The 21,501-nt window shown below is 36.7% G+C and overlaps 1 pseudogene; it reads left to right on the top strand.

Moving 5' to 3' along the window:
* Positions 1 to 9,944: 9,944 nt before the first annotated feature.
* LOC17879302 lies at positions 9,945 to 17,064 on the top strand (annotated as a pseudogene).
* Positions 17,065 to 21,501: the final 4,437 nt, after the last annotated feature.

The following is a 21,501-nucleotide window of genomic DNA, read 5'->3' as shown; positions in this document are numbered from 1 at the left end:
TTTGGTAACTTAGGGTTTTGGAGAAATCTAAAGAGTATAAAAAGGAATAGGTGGGCACAAGAAAAGGTTGCACACCTAAGGTTTCTTTTTATATGCACACTTTGTGTGTGGTGTTGCCACATCAACAAAAAAGAAATTTGTTGATGGTTTTGTAAAGGAATCACTCTCGAAAAAACAATGAGTGGTGATTGCCTTGATTTATCTAGTTAAGAGTGGTAGGCACAAGTGTGTGTTAGATACCATTGGCAAATGTGACTTTTGCATTTTTAAGCTAGTAAATCGTTCTGGACTTGGTCCTTGATAACCCTATATTTTTATACTATTAAGCATATGTTTTGTGCATTATTTACATGTTTAGGTCTCTACTTCTTAGAGTTTCTAGTCTCTTTGCATTATATTTCGCATCTAGGATCTTCGGCATAGGGATTTGCATATCATCTGCATTTTAGAGCAAAAACAGGTACACCCGCACACTGCAAAGCATGGACCTGATCGAGTGTGGCCAGCCCGACCAAGCGAGCACGATCGAGCACCCGGACTCACAAGATGAAGCTGAACACGGACAAGCCGAGGGATGACCCGAACGAGCCCAACAAGCACCCGACCGAGCTCACCTTAAACCGACTTTGTAATTTGTCTTTCTGTGTTTTAGGGTTTCCTGCCCTTAGTATAAATAGACCCCTTGGGTCATTAAGCTAAAAACGAGTTTTCATTAGGGTTTTTCTCTGTAGCCATCAAACATTTTCAGAAACTTGTAATCTTTATATCTTTTGATCTATTGAGAATTTGGAGTTGTTTCTTTACAATATCTTGCTCCTTAGATCATTATCTATCTAGTTATGAAAGATTCAAAGATTTCTGGGTTTGTGTTCTTCATGATGAACTCCAGATCTGAGTAGTTTTTCTAGGGTTTATAGTATGGGTTAGGTGATGAGGAATCTTAGTTTCTAGGGTTGCTTAAGTATAGATTTAGGTAGATACCTTCTGGATTAGGAGATCTTAATCCTATCTTAGCATTAACCATGCAGGATTAGATCTTAGACATTCCAGCACTCAAAAAGTGTTCAAATGGAATGTCTGATCAACTAATGCAAGTGATCTATTTACTTACCCAAGAGATTGGTTGTTAAGAAATAGATTGACATTAATGAGCTTGTTCTTTATGCCTATTTATAGTATGTTTCATCAATGAAAGTTGAGATTAGGAAGTGCTATAGATCTGATAATCTTTGCCAAGAGATTAGACTGATTATGTTAAGTGGTTCATTGTCTAGGATTAGATCTATCTGAGCATGTTAAGCATCCCAAAGATACTAAGAGGATTCATCACCCCATTAGCCCATCTTTAAGATCCTTTGTTTATCTGATTGATTATCTGCTTTATTTACTGCTTTCAATTCTGCTTCTTTAGTTTACTTTTATGCTTTAAAGTTTATTAAACCAACCCCTGAACTACTTGGCTTGACTTGATTAATCTGTTATATCTTGATTGTTTGCAATTCATCCATCTGGATCGATACCTCTTATGCTACATCGCTAAGGGGAATTGAACTCCAAAGGGTACAAAAATACATGTTTCAGTACCGGGGATGTAGGTTATCCGAACCCCGTTAACAAATCTCTTGTGTCGTCTCTGTTATATACTCTCTATCTCTGTTGAGTATCGCTCATACTTATCTATCATACAAGTATGTAGATCTAGCACGCATCACGTTTTAACAAAGTTAACTTAAAACTAATTAACATAAAAAAAAAATGAACTAAATTATAATCAATATAATTAATGCATACCTTAAAGGCTGCACTAGTTCTTGTTCTAACCCAATTGTTCCAAGCTGGGACAGATTGAATGTTGATTAGCTTTAACTTTTGTAGTTCCAGCGTACATTTAGTAGACCTAACTTTCGAAGTCAGTCTAGATTTATAAGACCTCCAAATACAGCCCATTTGCCTTAAAACACATTGTTTTTGCCATTCTTCTATCAAATTGAACCTCTAGTCATCAAGTAATACTTGTACGTGCTCTCTTACAAGAGTACCGAGGAATTAGGAAAGGGTTACTGATCCAGTTCCCACATGTTCTCCAATAGATGTAAACTCAACAACCACCTTATCGTCGTGGTGTTTGGCGACTTTACGCATCTTTGTTGGTCCTCTTGTCTTCCTCTTTCTTGTCTCTAACTGTTGGGTTTGAACCTCTTCTGTAGAAATGTCAACACGTTCAGTAGGAGGATTGACTGTTTCTTCTTCCACATGTTGTGTACATTCTGCATCTTCTACCTCAACTTCTTTGTTCTTCTCAATAGCTTCAGAAGATTCTACATCTTCTTCTTCATGAAATGAATTGTCACATTTTTGAGAACCAAGCTCATCACCTTTATAAATCTTTTCACATGCATTTTGATTAATCTCAGCCACTGTATCAGTAACAGTATCCTTCTTATGATTAGGCTTTTTGTTCTTCTTCTTTTTTGTTTCAACCATAGGGGTCACCTCCATGCCTGCCTGACGCTTGCTAAAACAGATTCCAGTCTTGGCCATCATATTGATCACCTGAAATAGAGCCAACTTTGTCAATTATACTTAAAATCTAATTCATTAATAAGACTCCTTCACAATCATCCCTAACACAAAACTCTCATCTTCATCTGTTTGATTCCCTAAATCTTCAAATTCTTGGGCAGATTGAGGGGCATATTCGAATTCCTCTTCTGTCTTTAACTCGTGGTATCCCCTTGGTGACGCCCTCATAACTACATACCAAGGAGAAGAGTCATCTTCTCTACAGTAGAACACTTGTTTAGCTTGTGATGGGAGGATGTATGGATCTTGGAGAAACGATGACTGGTTCATATGGAGGTTCACAAGTGTAAAATCGTCTTCCTCTTTCACCCCATTCCCTTTGTTGGCCCAATTACACTTTAATGGAACCTGGAACATGTGGTATTCCAACAATATGATCTCCTTTATCACGCCATAAAAAGAAACTATGTTTGCCATGTGTCTAGAATCTCTAGCACTAGACCTACACATAGAGAATGCTTCATATGTTACTCCACTATTTTGAGTCTTCCTCTTTACATCTTCTGTATGGAATCGATGTCCATTAACAATATATCCCTTATAAACTTGTGCAATATGTCTTGATCCAAAACCAAGCCATCTCAACCTAGTCGAATGATCATTTGAGTTAGTTGGTATATGTCTCAAAATAGAAAATTATACATTAATATCAGTATTAACTGTAAAATGTTAAATAAACTCTAAGTTTCACATGTTTTCTACTAAATTTCAACCACCTATGTGGTGTATCTTTTCCACAGACGTTAGATGCTTGTTTCCCCTTCACTTTGCATCCAGCCAATGTTCGCAAAGCAGGATAGTCAGTAGTAGTCCACAACAACATAGCTTTAAGAATAAAATTCTCTTTCAAATATCCATCATAAACTTCCATACCTTGATTCCAGAAATCCTTCAAGTCATCTATCAACGTTTGTAAATAGACATCAATATTATTGCCTAGTCTAAGGTTTCTCGCTTCAGCTGCAAAATCTAGCCACTTATCATTCACTTGAACCCAAGTTAATGAGTCAACAGGATGCCTGATTGTACCATCTCCACTAGAATTAGTGAAATGCCATTGCAAAATCTCAGCCAACTGTCTTGATCTAAACATCCTTTTGAACCTGTCTTTAATAGGAAAATATATAAGCACTTTTGCTAGAATCCCTTTCTTCTAATCACCACTGTGTTTGTCATTTTTTTTTTTTTTTAATGTAATGTTAAATTATATTCAAAGAAAAAATAAAAGTTTTTACAACTAGTGCAGCCAAATTTGAAAAAAAATGTTAAATGTTTCTAACTTAATAAAAACATTTTGAAAAGAGATTGACTAAGTACGAGATTGGAGCCACCGAGTAAATCCTTCGTCATACCGCCTATCTCCCATTCGTCGTATCACATGAATCTGATTCTTAATTTATCGATCGATCCAGCCGATGATTATTGATGCAGCATGTGGGGGAGCCCCATGATTATCAATGATGTGTTTATCATTTTCCCATCTTGACTCATTACATCTTGGACAACTAACCATATCCTCATATTGATTTCGATAAAGGATACAATCATTCTTGCAGGCATGGATGATTTCATAACCAAAACCGAACATCTTCAAAAATTTCTTCATCTCATATGTCGACTTAGGTAGCACATTGTTGTCAAGTAACATGTCATGCACTAGCATCAGAAGCTGAACGAAGTAGGTTTATGACATTCCACTTTTCACTTTGATGTGGTAAAGTCCCATCATTGTAGACACTTTGGTGTAATTCATACACGTCGAGTACAGTGGAGTTTCAGCATCCTCTTACCTCTTATCTTCATTATGATCTTCATACATTTCACTGCATTCAGTCGCCAAAAAAGCATTCCTAACCAAGTTATACACTACAGGAAATAAGGGTATTAATAGCAGTACGTAATAGCGTTTTTGATAATTCTTATTTGTATTTCTACGATAGCATAAATGACTATAAAAACCTTATCTTAGGGATAACCGGAGAAGTAAAATTTTATTGCCTCCAAAAGTTTTCTAAATAATAACAAAATAAAAAAATACTGAAAAAAGAATTAAAAGAGAAATAGATCTAAACATCTTGCCATCTCTCTTTTTTTTTGTTCGTAACAAACCATCTCTTCTCTCTTCTTTCTTCTTCTTCCAACTTGAGTTTTGGTGATGAGAGACGAGAAGTCGACAATTCATATGTTTGTACGTACATCAGTCGTCTTATCTGTCCTTGTTTCCCCATGCTTACTCCAACATTATTTCTCTTGTGCATATGATCCATCCCATTTATCACAAGATGATCCAACACTGCCCCAACTGATTGATGGCAAACATTGTGGCAATTGATACAAGGACATAACATATGCCCAACATTACCCAATAGTCTTTTTGATTCATACACAAATTTAGTGGCTCCTTGCTCATATTCAAGGCTAGCCCTGCAAGTTCAGATCACTTATGCAATGAGGGAAGCGATGTAAACACAAAAAAAATCGTACCTTGGTAACCAAACTCAAGCCTTATCCATGTTAGCAGCAATAACACAACAGCGCCGACCAAAGTGACATACAAATAATTAAACAGACGGTCACATTAAACCAAATCAAACAGACTATCACATTAATCTGAAGCGAGAATGAAATCTCATCAGGTAAGATACCTGATAAGATTTCGTGTCTGCTTATTTCATGATTCCGAACTACAAAAGATGATAATAATAAATCAATTAAACTCATATTCAAAAACTTTAACAAATCGAGACTTAGGTTAATATATATAATAACCCATAAATAAATCAATACAATAACCCATACAAATTAGACAATTATCACCTTCGATTTAACATGGTCCTTTCTGTTTTTTTCAGAGGGGAGCTCGATGTCACGGCCCATTTACTTGAACATACGTATGGGTCGGACTATGGAGAAAGCCCACCGAACACTTAGCATTTTCAGCCTTTTTCGTTAAAGAGCTTCGAAGCCACTTAAGGAAAGACTTGGAGAGGATTCACGGAAGACTTTGTCACCAAGACAAATCCTTGTATTTATGGCGATATCTTCAATATCGGTCATTAGATCGCTTTAATCTCTACCGTCCATTAAGGAGGTGTTTTGTATAAATAGGGGTGAGATCCCTCATATGTAATCATCCAACATTTTTATCAATACTAGAGAAATTCAGTAATCACTTGTCTTTTCTCATTCTTTTCGTTCTTTCCGGGTTCTTTTCTCACAAAGGGTCGGAAATCTTGGGAGAGTTAGGCTACCTAGTCCATTTGTTCGAGACAAAGAGGGTCTAGGACCGCACGGTTTGATCACCAAAGATCAATTCCGTGACACGTGGTATCAAAGCCAAGTTCGTTCAAAGACAAGGAAGTTACTGAAAGATGATGGGTCATGATGAAAAATCGTTGCTGACGGAGACGACATCAACCTGGTGACGAAGACTGGTGATGTCCATGCTCCGAGGAAGGCGAGTAAGCGCGACAAGAGCAGGGTTTGCGATGAGTTCGGGTCTCTGGTTTTCGTGGTGAACGAGTTGGGGGAGAGGGTCGAGCGTGTTGAGTACTTGGCCTCCGAACTCGAAAAAACTGTGTTCTCCGAGCTCGGTGGAGTCAAGGAGAACGTGGGGGGGGGGAATTAAGAGTCAATTCGTCCGACTGGAAGAGAAGATGATGGGGGCGGTTCAAGCATTCCAGGTGAGCATCGAGGCGATGCAAGAAGACCTTACCTTGTGCAAGAAGGTTGTTGCCGGTGGGGGGACTAGCAATGCAAGTTCGGGTAGAGTGGATTACCCGAGACCATCCCGATTAGATGGGGTATGGGATGCCAAAGAATTTGAGAATATCTTGTGGTAAATGGAGCAGTACTTTGACAATCTCAGGCTCAAAGATAAAAGCTGCCATGTCGTACCTTACCGATACGGCAATGTTATGGTGGCGGAGGCGTCATGCAGACATTGAGCGGGGAACATGTCTGGTAGACACTTGGGAGGAGTTCAAGAAGGAGCTCAAGCGCCAATTCTACCCTGAAAATATGGTGTATGAGGCACGGAGAAAGCTAAGAGAGCTTCGCCAAAGGGGTGTGATGCGGGACTATGAGAAGGAGTTCACTACCCTCATGTTGCAAATCCCAAAATTGTTCGATCAAGACTTGGTGTTCCATTTCATTGATAGACTCCAAGGATGGGCGAAGCAAGAGTTGCAACGGCGGAATGTAAGCACCGTGGATGAGGGAACTGCTGCAGCTGAGTCGCTTTCCGATTTTGTCACCCAAAATCAACCCGATTCCTAGAAGAAGAGGGAGAAAGTAGCGCCTAGGGGTAATGGAGATAGGCGAGACCATCCGTCATCGTCATATACTCGGAACCCGGGGAAGAGTTCGGGACAAAAAGAGTATGAGGCAAAGAAGCGTTCTTTTGTCCCAAGGAGCGGTTGTTAAGTGTGCAAAGGGCCACACCCTGCAAGGGATTGCCCAAAACTGGGGTCATTGTCAGCTCTTCTTGAACAAACGGAGGCCGATGGTCAAGAAGAGACTGGAATGATCGGGTCCTTGCAGTTAATCAACGCCCTCAAGACCACGCAAGCAATGGTGGACACGGGTGCAACCCACAACTTTGTGTCCGAGGAAGAGGCGAAGAGGCTCGGTCTGACATGGACAAAGGGTGATGGATAGTTGAAAACGCCAGATCTCAACCACTTCACGAGGTCGCACATGGGGTAGAGCTTAGTATCGGGGCATGGAAGGGGAGCGTGAATTTCATGGTGGTATCCATGGACGACTTCAAGGTTGTGCTTGGCCTCGAATTCCAAAGGCAACTCTCGGCGATACCTATGTCCGCCCTTAGTACGATGTGCATCCTTGAGGAGAATTCACCATGTATGGTGCCTACCGTAGAGGCTCAAAAGGATGGTGAAGTTCGGCAACTTTCGGCGATGCAATTCTCGAAGGAGTGAAAAAAAGAGATCCGACGTATCTCGCTTTCTTGAAGTTGGATGACGAGTTTGGAGAAGCGCTTGTTATCCCACCGGTGATAGAGAAAGTCTTGGAGCTGAACAAAGTCATCATGCCGCCTAAGTTACCTGATAAATTACCACATAGGAGAGAAGTGGACCATCGGATCTAGCTAGAAGTTGGAGCGAAACCGCCGGCCACGGCACCGTATCGCATGGCTCCATCCGAATTGGCTGAACTACGAAAGCAACTCGACGAGTTGCTCTCAACCGGAATGCTTTGACCATCAAAGGCTCCTTACGGCGCACCATTGTTGTTTCATAAGAAGCATGATGGCTCACTCCGAATGTGCATGGATTATCGGGCACTTAACAAGGTAACCATAAAAAATCGTTACCCGATTCCGTTAATTGCCGACTTGTTGGATAGGCTGGGAGGTGCGAAGGTTTACACCAAAATGGATTTACAGAAGGGTTACTACCAAGTTTGGATAGCCGAGGGGGATGAACCCAAGACGGCGTGTGTTACTCGGTACGGTTCATTCGAATGGTTAATGATGCCTTTTGGCCTCACAAATGCGCCAGCCATGTTCTGCACACTCATGAACCAGATCCTTCAGCCCTACTTGGATCGGTTTGTGGTAGCATATCTCGATGATATCGTCATTTACTCCAACTCTATGGAGGAGCACGTTGAGCATTTGAAGATAGTATTCCAAGTTCTACGAGAGAACGAGTTATACTTGAAGCGGGAGAAATGCACGTTTGCCACCGAAGAAGTGCAGTTCTTGGGGCATATCATTGGGAGAGGGAAACTGAGAATGGAGAATGCCAAAGTTTTAGCGATTACGAGTTGGGAAGCTCCAACTAAGGTACCTGAACTACGGTCTTTTCTCGGTTTTGTTAATTATTACCGGCGTTTCATCGAGGAACACTCCATGAGGGTGGCTTCGTTGACCGATCTCCTCAAAAAGGGAAAGTTTTGGGAGTGGTCCGAGAAGTGTAAGAAGGCATTCGAGGAGCTTAAGTTGGCGGTCAGCCAGGAACCAGTACTTGCCCTTCCGGATTTCAGTCAAACATTTGAGCTACAAACCGATGCTTCTGATTTTGCCATCAGTGGCGTTCTTATGCAGGAAGGACACCCAATAGCCTTTGAGAGCCGCAAGCTGAATGATACCGAGAGGCGATATACGGTTCAAGAGAAAGAGATGACGGCCGTTGTGCTTTGCTTGCGTGTTTGGCGATATTATCTATTCGGGTTCCATTACTCCATTAAGACAGACAACGTGGCAACAACTTACTTTCAAAGAAGAAGTTGTCATAGAAGCAAGCTCGTTGGCAAGATTTTCTAGCTGAGTTTGACTTCACGTTGGAGTATTAGCCGGGGAAGGCTAATGTCGTGGCTGATGCGTTGAGTCGGAAGGACGAACTCGCAAACATTAGTCAAGCCGAGGGGACAATCTTGAGTCGTGTTCGGGAGAGTCTCGAGCATGATCCGACAGCCAGGGAGTTGATGAGATTGGCGTCGGAGGGGAAGACTGTCCGCTTTTGGGTATAGGATGAGTTACTCTACACTAAGGGTCGACGCTTATATGTCCCAAATGTGGGGAGGCTACAACGAGAGACAATTCGAGAGTGTCATGATACTCAGTGGGCGGGGCATCCGGGACAAAAAAGTACGATGGCCTTGGTCGAAGCAATATACTATTGGCCACGGATGCGGGACACCATGGAGCTTTATGTGAAGACTTGTTTGGTGTGCCAACAAGACAAGTCCGAAAACCGACAACTAGCGGGATTGTTGGAGCCATTACCAATACCAGAGAGACCGTGGGAGTCTGTCTCTTTGGATTTCATAAGTGTCTTACCAGATTCAGAGAAGTCCGGATCAATCATTGTGGTGATCGATCGTTTCTCTAGGTATGGGACATTTATCGCTTGTCCAAGAGACTGCACGGCGGAGGAGGCAGCTCGATCGTTCTTTAAGAACGTATTAAAGCAATGGGGATTATCGAGGAATATCGTGAGCGATCGGGATCCTCGATTCACCAGGAAGCTTTGGACGGAGTTGTTCAAGAATCTCGGAACTAAGCTAATTTTTTCAACAAGCTTTCATCCCCAAACCGACGATCAAACAGAACGGGCGAATTCGTTATTGGAGTGCTACCTACGACACTTCGTAAGTGCAAACAAAGAAGATTGGGCAAAGTTGCTCGATACTGCCCAATTCTCCTATAATTTACAACGGAGCGAAGCGACAGGCAAGAGTCCCTTCGAACTGGCGACTGGACAGCAACCGCTGACTCCCTATTCCATGGCCATACTGAACAACGAAACACGATGTCCGGGAGCACAGAAGATGGCAAAAACATGGGAAGATCATGCGGACTTTCCCGGGTATGCTTGGAAAAATCCCGCAAGCGTATGAAGAAATGGGCCGACGAGAAACAACGGCCATTGGATTTCAAAGTAGGTGATCGAGTCTTGGTGAAACTTCTTCCCCAACAATTCAAGGTTTTTCGGAGCATGCACAAGGGGCTTCTCCGGAGATATGAGGGGCTGTTTGAAGTAATAGCCAAGATAGGGAAGGTTTCATACAAACTTGATCTACCGGAAATTTTGAAGATCCATCCGATTTTCCATGTGAGAATGCTCAAGCCCTATCTCGGAGACGTCGAGGACGAAGATCGTGGAGAGTCGTCTCGAACACCACCCATTATGACGAAGTCTTACGACAAGGAGATTGAGGAAGTACTCTCGTCAAAGGTAGTTAGGAAACATTGTGTTCCTCGACGAACACATTTCCTCATCAAATAGAAGGGTTTACCGGAAGCAGAGGCTTCATGGGAACCAAAAGACGAGCTATGGCAATTCAGAGAGGAACTCAAGGCAGTCACGACAACGAGGACGTCGCCGAATTAGGTTGGGGAGGATGTCACGGCCCATTTACTTGAACACACATACGGGCCGGACTATGGAGAAAGCCACCGAACACTTAGCATTTTTCAGCCTTTTTCGTTGAAGAGATTCGAAGCCACTTAAGGAAAGACTTGGAGAGGATTCTCGGAAGACTTTTTCACCAAGCCAAATCCTTGTATTTATGGCGATATCTTCAATATCGGCCATTTGATCACTTTATCTCTACCGTCCATTAAGGAGGTATTTTGTATAAATAGGGGTGAGATCCCTCATTTGTAATCATCCAACATTTTTATCAATACTAGAGCAATTCAGTCTTTTCTCTTTTCTCTTTCTTTTCGTTCTTTCCGGATTCTTTTCTCACAAAGGGTCGAAAATCTTGGGAGAGTTAGGCTACCTAGTCCATTTGTTCAAGACAAAGCGGGTCTAGGGCTGCACTGTTTGATCACCAAAGATCAAGTCCGTGACATCGAGCTGGGAAATTTCAGAAAAGAGCGAGAGAGTTAGAGAAAAAAGATCAAAGTCGATGGCAGCGTAATATGATCATGTTACCATAGCATAATGACCCAAAGCGTTATATTAATCTGCTATTAAAACTCATTTTTCATGTAGTGGGTTTTGATGTTTCAAGTTCATGCACTTCATATGTGGCAAAGTTTCTAACAAAAGAGCATAAGACAACCTCATAATGCATGGTCAGTAGAAGCACTATTGGGATATGGGAAGTTAGGCTTAATGGAGACACTCACAGAGTCTCATTTGAGAATATGACTTGTACCTGCAAAAAGTATAAGATCTATGGAATTCCTTGTGAGCATGCATATGGGGTGATTCTCAAGAAGAAGTTAACTCATGAGGATTATATGTAAGAATGGTTCAGAACGGCTATGTGGGAACTACTGTACACAGAAGGCATAATTCCATAGAGAGGTGCTCGGTTTTGGCCTTCAACCATAAATAGCAATTTTTATGCCCCACATGAACCTCCACAGCCTGGTGCAAAGAAGATCACTAAGGTTGATAAAAAAAAAGGAAGCATGGAGTAGAAAGACTGTATCAAGGTGAACCTTCTAAATGAGGACTGACTCAAGCATGAAGATGGAAGATGTAAAACTGATGTTTGACTTAAGAATAGTTTAGGAATGGTTTTTTTTTTTTTGGGTGTACTTTGTCTGTTGTTAATGATGTTTTTAGAAAAAATGTCAAAGTTCTTGTTTTCGGAACATGTTATGCCTTTGTCAAATGTAGAAATTGACCTTTTCTTATGAATTGCAGACATGATCACAAGTCTTTTTCCTTAACATAATAACAACACAGACAATTCCAAAACATGATCACAAGGTTGGAATAACATTCAATAACAACACACACAATTACCAAGCAGCAAAGATGATCACAAGGTTTGAATAGCATAATTAAACACTCATCAAACATGATCACAAGGTTTGAATAGCATAATTAAACACTCATCAAACATGATCACCAAACTAAAAGCAAACACAATTACAGTTGTTCTCATCCTAGCTTTGAATTTAGTTTTTGCTTCCACCATCACTTCTTCCAGCCTCTCATAGCTCCTTCTCAAACTCAATTTGCATCTTCCCAAATAACATATTTTGTTCCTTAATTGTGTCAGCAATCGCTTCTTTTAAATTCCTAAATTTATCACCCAATGTTGCAACCTCATCCAACAGTGCCTCATCGACCCACTTAAATGTGTGCTTGTCGTTATTAAGCTACATGTAATCAAACAAACAAAAAAGCTTAGTGCATAAAAAATTCGACATCACAAAATAAACACCACAACATCCTTAAATAAACACATACTCGAATTACGTGTGCATAACTACATCGAAAGTAGTGACGACCCGAATTTGTTTCAGAGAGGGAAGTTTTGGCTACAATTTATTCTCCACCCCAACAACTATTGGGTATGCCAAAGACGAAAGGACTTCTTACTCGGGAATTTGATGAATACGCTCCTGAAACATTGCTCATGGTCGCTAAAACAAAGCTTCAATTCGAGTTAGGGTTCTTCTGGATTTCAAAAATATATTTAATGAAAGATTTATTTTAATTATATATGTCATAACAAAATTATATCTTTCATTTTTATCCAAATGTCTTATTATATAAACCTTGGTTTTCAAAGTTAGCCATTGATGACAAAAAAAAAAAAAAAAAAAAGTTAGCCATTAACAAGATTGTGACACATGGCAAGTAATTTATTGAGATTTTGACATGTGCCAAGTTATTAAAAGAAAATTATTTATAAAAAGGAAAATTAAAATTCCGAATCAAAAATATAAATATTTTAAAAGATTATTGATAAAGGCCTTTTGGTCTACAAGGATCAAAAATCTAAATATTTTAAAAGATTATTGATATGGGTCTTTTGGTCTTCAAGCCATTTTAAACCTTAAAGAGAGTTGTGTTTGAGATTCATTTTAAATAGTTGTACATGAGATTACAAAAATAAGTGAGTTATGTTTTGTTTTAATTTTAACTTTTGACAATAAAGAAATATCTTATTATAATCCAGTAACATAAAGGAATTTTACCTAAGGCGATAAGAAAATTGAAAGTTACACTATGTATATAAATATGACTATTAAGAGGTACTTTTAAAAATCTAAAACTTAACTAGGCTACTAAAACAATGACTACCGAAGTCGCAAATCCAATCTATAAAAAACCCGAAAACCTTCGAAGGAAAAGAAAACAGGGTATTATCAATGATGATCAGATTGCTATGGTGGAGAATACACTAGCAAATGAATCTCATATACGGCTGAACTTAATTACACTTCAGACATGAGTAAACAACCTGAATCAATATGTAAGTAAAGTACTCATGTTTTGCTTAATATTATGATTTGTACATATGAATATTTATTTTCCTACCTTCATTTATTAACCTAATTTTCCAAAATATAGGGTCCTTAAATTACACCTACGCAACTTAGAAGTTGGTAAGAACTTCTATCTTTTATATTAGAAAATTAAAAAAACTTCTATCTAACCAAAAATAAATTGCAGGATTTACCATAGAAGAACGAGATCAAAGGTAGCTAGAACTAGCAATCAATCAAAACCATCAAATTTAAGTGTTGATGAAAATCTGGAGAATCATGTTCTAGACCAAAAAAGAAGATCTCTAAAATTTAAAAAGACAAAGAATTATGGTAAAAATTCCATCGTTGAGTTATGCATCGTCACGTTAGTAGTTGAGTTATCATCCAATTTCACATTAATATGTTATAGATGATTTATTTGTACAAATATATTAGTTGGCGTGATTCTATGAGATATATCAATTGAGGTAATTTCACATTAATATGTTATAGATTATTTATTTAAATGAAATAACATCAATTGATATATCTCATAGAATCACGTCAACTTATATATGTGTACAAAAGTGTATTGATAAGTTAATTACTACAACCTTTTTTATTTAGGAAACAATAAATGAAAAAAAAACAATATTGTGACATGTAATTATTGCGAGGCTTTGGTGTGGGAATCAGAAAGTTTGAAACAGAGTGGAAAGGAATTGAAAATTTTAATTTGCTGTCAACAAAGACGAGTTGGCCTACAAGGATCTCGAAAAACTCCAACTTACTTCAATGACTTATTATCACGGTCAACACTGTTTTGGACTAATATACAGGTGGGAAAATCGATTATGATATCGATTCAGGAAATAGTCCTTTTACTTTTCGTATGCATGGTCAGAATTACCATAAGATTGGATATTTTCTACCGGTCGAAGGAGATATACCACGTTTAGCACAGTTATACGTATATGATACTGGTCATAAAGTTCAAAACCAACTCAACGCTCTTGCCAAAGGAAAAAATTATGAGTTAGATGAAACAATTCTGAGCGGATTAATAGAAATGCTCGACAAATACAATGAGCTAGCTAAAGTTTTTAGAATGGCTAGAGACAGATATGAGTCTGGAGCAAATGAAGAATGCTCAATTAGATTAATCAAAAATAAAGAACGAGACAGACAATTTGACCTTCCACAAGGAGAAGAGATTGTTGGATTGATTATGGGTGACATGTCTATCCTAAATTCTGATAAAGATATAATAGTGCATCCTAAAATGGAAAATGAGATAAAAAAAACTATTTGGAATGTCGTTGCCTCTCTGCATGTGAAGCTATTTGGCGAAATTTTGCATTCGATATAAATGAGCACAAACCTATAGTAACCAGAGCCAGCCCAAAGGCTAGGCCCATGAAGCATAAGCTTATGGCCCTTCATTAAATAAAAACTTTTCGGCCCTTATTCCCAATAGTTGTTCCCTAACCTATTGTTAATAAGATTGGCATGATCATCCCGTTTCTGCAGTTCGATTCCCCAATATGTCAAAAATTTTCTTTTTCCATTTTTAAGCAAATTTGTTTTTTTTTTTCCAAATTTCGTAGCCAAAATTAATAAAACGAATATATATATACATGTATATAACTTCGAGATTTTAAAAAAAAATTTACTTAAATGAAAATTATAAAAAATAGGAATAAAGAAAAATAAGAAACAAAATTATAAACCTAAAACATCTTCCGCTTCTTCTTCTTCTTCATCGTCAAACCCCCAGCCCTAATTCTGTTTTCAATTTTTTTCAATCTCAACAAGTTTAGAATCATCTCTCTTTTCTTTTTATTTTGCTTTTGGTTGAAGCTTGGTGGAGGCTTTAAATCTTTTATCAATTCAGGTTTATCAAAACAATTATGAAGTAAAATAATTTTAGTTAATTCCAATGATTACATGATCAATTTTCATGCCAATTAAATAATTGAGATATTGGTTTGGTCCTTAGTTTCTAAACTTTAGAGACAAGAACTGTTTTCTATCTCTTTCTTGTGTTAGAAGTCATATAGTTTGTTCAATTTTTTGGTGTATTATTTTATGCATAATGATTTTATTTATTAGTTAGTAGTTTGGTTGCAGGAAGATGACTTCAAATCGAATAAAGATAGTGCCAGGAGGAGCATCAAAAATAAGGAAAAAAAGAGACAAGAGGCATTAACAAAATCAATGGAAAATTCGATGTTGAGGTACGTAAAAAAATCTGAACCTTCTAAAACTGATGCGCCCTTAGAAAAAGAGAGCAATGTGAGTAGTGAAGAATCTGGTATTTCAGAAAATACCCAAGGTAGAAATTTTGGTGAACCCGACGATGAACATGAGTCTATGGAGAAAGAGAATGAGAATGTGAATAGGAATGATAGGGGGATTGAAACTGAGATTGAGAATGAAGAGGAGAAAACATTTGATTTTAAGGAATATCATATAGATGGAGATTTCAATGATCCGGGAAAAGTGGAGAGAAATAGATAATAGACTGAGATATTTTTTTGTTGATAACGGTCCAATCGCAAGACTTCCCGTCGACTTTCATTTTCCAAGAGATTCTATTGGCAGATGTTTTTCTCATTCGTTTTAAACGAGAGAGATAATAATTGGAGAAAGGCAAGATAGACAATGGCTAGTTTACTCAAAAGTAAAAGATAAGCTCTTTTGTTTTTGCTGTAAATTATTTACACAAGATAAAAATATCAATCAGTTGGCAACTACCGGGTATAGTGACTGGAGAAACGTTTCAAGAATGCTAAGAGAGCATGAAAAAGGTCCTAATCATATGAGATGCATGATTCGTTGGATGGAGTTAGAGGTCAGGCTAAAAAAGAAGCAAACAATCGATAAGCATATGCAAGTAAAGATTAACAAAGAGAAAAAACACTGGAGAGATGTATTGTTGAGGATAATTGCTTTGGTAAAGGGTCTTGCAAAAAAGAATATAGCATTTCGTGGAAGCAGTGATAAGATTGATGAAGATAATAATGGAAATTTTTTGGGGATGGTTGAGGTGTTTGGAGATTTTGATCCTATAATGCAAGAACACATAAGACGAATTGAAAAACAGGAAACACATCATCATTATCTGAGTCCTGGTATTCAAAATGAGTTGATAATGATGATTGGTACTGAGATCCAGCAGCTGATTTTAAAGAAGATTCGATGTGCAAAATATTTTTCAGTTATTCTTGATACTACTCCTGATATCAGTTACCGGGACCATATGTCATTAATTATTCGTTGTGTGGATATTTCTGAGATGTCACCTAAGATTGAAGATTTTTTTTTGACATTCTTGGAAGTAAAAGACAAAACTGGAGAAGGGCTTTTTGACACTTTGCAAGATGTTTTGCATACTCTTGGGTTGAATATTGATGACATTAGAGGGCAAGGTTATGACAATGGATCAAACATGAAGGATCAAAGTTCACACACCATGTGGTTGTCATAGTTTGAATCTAGCACTTTCAGATATAGCCTCCTCTTCGACGATAATAGTGTCGTTTTTTGGTATTGTGCAGTGTATCTATTGTTTGTTTGCATTTTCTACAAATAAGAGCAAAGTTTTTAGAGATATTGTGAATGGTATTACAGTTAAGCCATTGTCACAAACTCGCTGTGAGAGCCGTGTTAAAAGTGTCAAAGCAATACGATTTCAAGCTCCTCAGATATGAGATGCGCTATTTTACTTGGCAGAAAACAGTTATAATCCGAAAACAAAAAAGCGAAGCAGAGTCTATTGCAATGAGTGAAATACATGGAATTGAGAATTTTGAATTTTTGTTTGGAATGGTAATTTGGTATGAGATTTTCTTTGTTGTCAACAAAGTAAGTAAGATCTTGTAGTCAGAAGATATGGATATTGATATTGCTATTGCTCAGTTAAAAGTACTTGTTTCTTTTTTCCGAAACTATAGAGAACCATGCTTTCAAGCAGCAAAAGTAGAAGCTGAGCGGATTGCTATTAGTATGGATATTGATCATGTATCCTCTGTGAAAGCAAAACGCATATGTAAAAGAAAACGCTATCACGACGAAGAAGCTGAAAAGGTTGGGGAAGATGTGATATTATCAGCAGAAGAGAACTTTAGGATCAACTACTTCATCAAAATCGTGGATCAACTAGAATACATTTTATCAAAAGATGGAATCAAGAAAACAATGCTTACGGAATGGTTTGAGATGAACAAACGGTGTCCAGAAGCGAGAAAATATACTTATATCCAATTCCCTTCATATTACGTATGAGATTCAGATGGGAAAATGTGGTCAGAAAGGAAGTAAGGATTCACTATAGGAAGAATAGTGAACAGTCATCCAACATCAGGAGACTTATATTACTTAGAATGCTTCTGAATACAGAAATAGGGCCTACAAGCTTTGATGATTTACAAACATTTGATCATGTAAAATACAAGACATTCAAGGAAGCATGTTATGCTAGAGGGATGTTGAGTAGTGATTCTGAATGGAAGGAGAGTATGGATGAAGCAACACAATATGCATATCTTTTTCAGCAACACCATCTCTTCGTGACATTGTTACTTTACTGCGAAGTGAGTAGTCCTCTTACACTAATGGGAGCATTGTTGGCATCATCTAGCTGACGACATACCTAATAATCAAATAAAGACATTCAACTTCATTAATAAAAAATTCTCGGACAAGGAGCTACAGAGTTATACACTTATTGAAATCGAGAGGATTCTAGCACAAAATGATAGATCACTGACTGATTTTGAGGATATGCCAAAATCAGACAAAGAATTGTTGAAGAAAATGAAAAACTCCATGCTTCAAGATGAGACGAGTTACAATATTGATAAAGAAGAAAAAGAATACAGCATGTTAATAAAAACATTAAATAACCTGCAAAAGAAAGTGTATGATGTTTTGATCGACTCGATTGACCATCAGAAACATACGTGTATAACACTATCATATCAAAGTTAAGATTACAGAAATAATAACCTTTAGATTTCATAATTATTTATAAAAAATATTCAATATTTGAATAGCAAAAATTCAAAAAATAACTATGGAATTAACTGATAATATAGTATTCTTATTTATAGCCGGAAATTTTAAATGTCAATTAAAAACAATTATACATAAAACAATGCACAAATCACTATAAACATAAAAAGGAAGAATCACAAAAAAAAAGTGAAATAAATAAGAATACATAAATTAGAAAATAACCAAAATCCGTGGAACGCACGGGTCCATATCTAGTTTTTTAAGAAGTCCAATGAAAGATATATTTTGAATTATATATTTCATATCCAAAATTGAAATGTATATTTGATATTTCATTTTTATCTAAAATATTTTTAAGAGATCCAATGAAAGATATATTTTGAATTACATATTTCATATCCAAAAATTGTATTTCATTTTTATCCAAAAATTATATTTTGAAATAAATATATAAAGTAATGATACAATGAAATAGTAAAATAAAAATATAATATATATTTTGAATTAAAGATGATACAATGTATTATTACTAAAAATACTATTTTTATTAAAATAAAATCAAAATTAATTTCATGTTATTTATGTATTACTAATAAATAGAAATGAATAAGGGTAAAATTGGAATATTTTTTTTGGTTAAGAGAACATATGTATGAAATTAACAATATTAAATATTTTGGGTATTAAATTACACGTTTTTATTGATTTAGAGATTATTATTCCAACAAAAAAGACCAAGTATTAAACGTCTAATTAAAAAAATAAAGAAATAATAACACTTAGAACCACTTTGGCAACTTCTTATTACACGTATACCCACTTACAACTATTGCTATACTTGTATCTTATGAAATGTCGATATAGTTCTCTAACTATCTAACTAGTTTCTCAACTCTTCCTTTTTAGTCTTTTTGTTTTCAGCGTTTCCTTTTTTTCTTAATTGTGTTATTTTCTTACGATCATTATTTTTAAATAAATACAGTAAAAAATAAAAACAATTCAAAAATCAAACCAATCCCCCAATTTCTAACGCAAACACCATCGGAATCACCGATTCCAACCCCCACCGGAACAATCGAATCCAACTACCGCCGCCTGCTCACACTCAGTCTCCCACCGGTGAATCTTTTCCGACAACGGTGAGAATCTGGTTTTGGGATCTGAATTCACACGACAACCCTTCGTCATCGATTCAGTCGTCGCGTCTTGATTCATCTCAAGAAAGATCTGCTAAGTGAGATAACCTTCTTCCTCCTTGTATCTTCGCGACCGAACGGAAAGAGAGAATGGGAGAAAAATCGATGAACAATAATTTTATTTGTGCTTTCATATGTATGGCCTATCCATCCATAGTATATACGTCCATGTGAATACATTGACGTTTTAGGGTATATATTTCTATTTTCTTCCGGATTTAGGGTTTAAATCACTGTTGTGTTTTTTCAATATCATGATGTTCATAACCACTATGTGTGGGTGTGGCATAGGTTTACGTATTAAAATCAACCATAAAAAATAGTTCATAACCTTGCACAAACATCATACATATATTCAATGATTGGATCTCTAGATTGTCATGGATACCCTTAAATCAACACAGAAAAGACATTGTCTATTGAATCGCAATATCCAACTTTACAAACTAGCATACATTGCGAATTTCAAAACTTTAATTCTAAGTATATTACATCAGTCATGTTGATGCCACCTTGACCTTGACATTCAACTATTTTTATTTTCTTGGAAACATACAATATATTTTTCAAATGTTATATTTTTCACTTTTATAATGTGTCATTATCCTCATGGATTTAGCTCAGTGGATACCCCTTCCTTCACCCAATTCTTCGTGTCCAATGTCTTCAAACAAATCATCATCCTCTCTTTGGCTAATTTCCTTCTGTTGGTTATCATCCAAACCAACAAAAAATTAAGTTGCTATATCTTTTAATCCTCCTTTGTTACTCCTACTCGCCTCTACTGCAATTTCATCGAGAAAAGCTTCATCCTCATGTATAACCTCAATGATCTAAATAATACCATAGCAGAACCTCATACGAACAAGAAGAAGGGGACAAGGGTCTGATTCATGGTAAGCTCCATATCTCAAAAGTAAATGCAAGTGAACCTACCAAACAAATAACTAATTTTTTGCTATGCAACTGCTCTGATTACTCTTAACCAGGTGACTCGGGTATCCATATGAACGTGATTTTGTGGATGATGACTAATTAACAATGAAAGAAAAGGAAAAATCCATTAAACTCAAGGTTTTGCTATGCAATTGCTCTGTTTACTCTTAACCAAATGACTTGGGTATCCAAAGGAAGCTATTGAGTCAATAAGAGTAATGAACTTCATGTTGTAAGAAACTAGAGTAAATAGTGGAAGAAGAAAAATTAATTTCAGTATTGACATTGGTGAACGAATTATTATATTCACAAAAGTTTTTCGTTTTAGTTTAAATTTTTGTGGATATCGTATAATGGATAAGATTGTCTTAAACATGTATAAAACCTATTGATCATGAATAGTTTTTTGTTTGATATTAATTTATGAATTATTTATCAAACCATAATTTTTTTGATGAAATAGGTTTTTATATGTTTTTATATGACTAAGCACAACGAAATATCTATTACAATATTGTAATTGAACATCCACTTATCAATGAATAAATGTTCAACTACATATGGATAGTATATAAGATAACAACTCATCTAAAATATATCAATATGCATCTTAAAATGCAAAAAAATATAATCATAACTTATTATATATAAGTGACAATAACCACCCAAAATGACAATAACAAAAAAGGAAAAAGAAAAAAGAGGAATAAGGCTAGGTGAGGGAAAGAAAGAGAGAATGGGAGAAAAATCGATTACAAAAAAGAAAAATTCTCTAGCTTTTAGTCTTGCTTCAACCATAATTTAATTCTGCTGTTTTTTTCTCCAAGCAAACACAAGTCGAGGGTATAGTGGTCAACACTATTTTGCAAACTCAACTTAAGAAAATATAGTTTTTTTTTTGTCTATCTGAATTAAGTGAAACAAGTCTCTTTTTATTGAGTATGAAAATGATGAATTTTAGTATAAAAAATAAAAAAGTAATTATTATATGTTATAATTGATCTCAAATAATAGGGTTGGATAATAAATATCTAAAATAGCAGCATCCAATAAAAACAGAACACATGTCCTTATCTA

Source organism: Capsella rubella, unplaced genomic scaffold (assembly GCF_000375325.1).
Source record: "Capsella rubella cultivar Monte Gargano unplaced genomic scaffold, Caprub1_0 scaffold_7, whole genome shotgun sequence".
NCBI classification, from domain to species: Eukaryota; Viridiplantae; Streptophyta; class Magnoliopsida; order Brassicales; family Brassicaceae; genus Capsella; species Capsella rubella.
The sequence above is the reverse complement of the archived record's forward strand: the minus strand, read 5'-3'. Positions and strand labels throughout refer to the sequence as shown.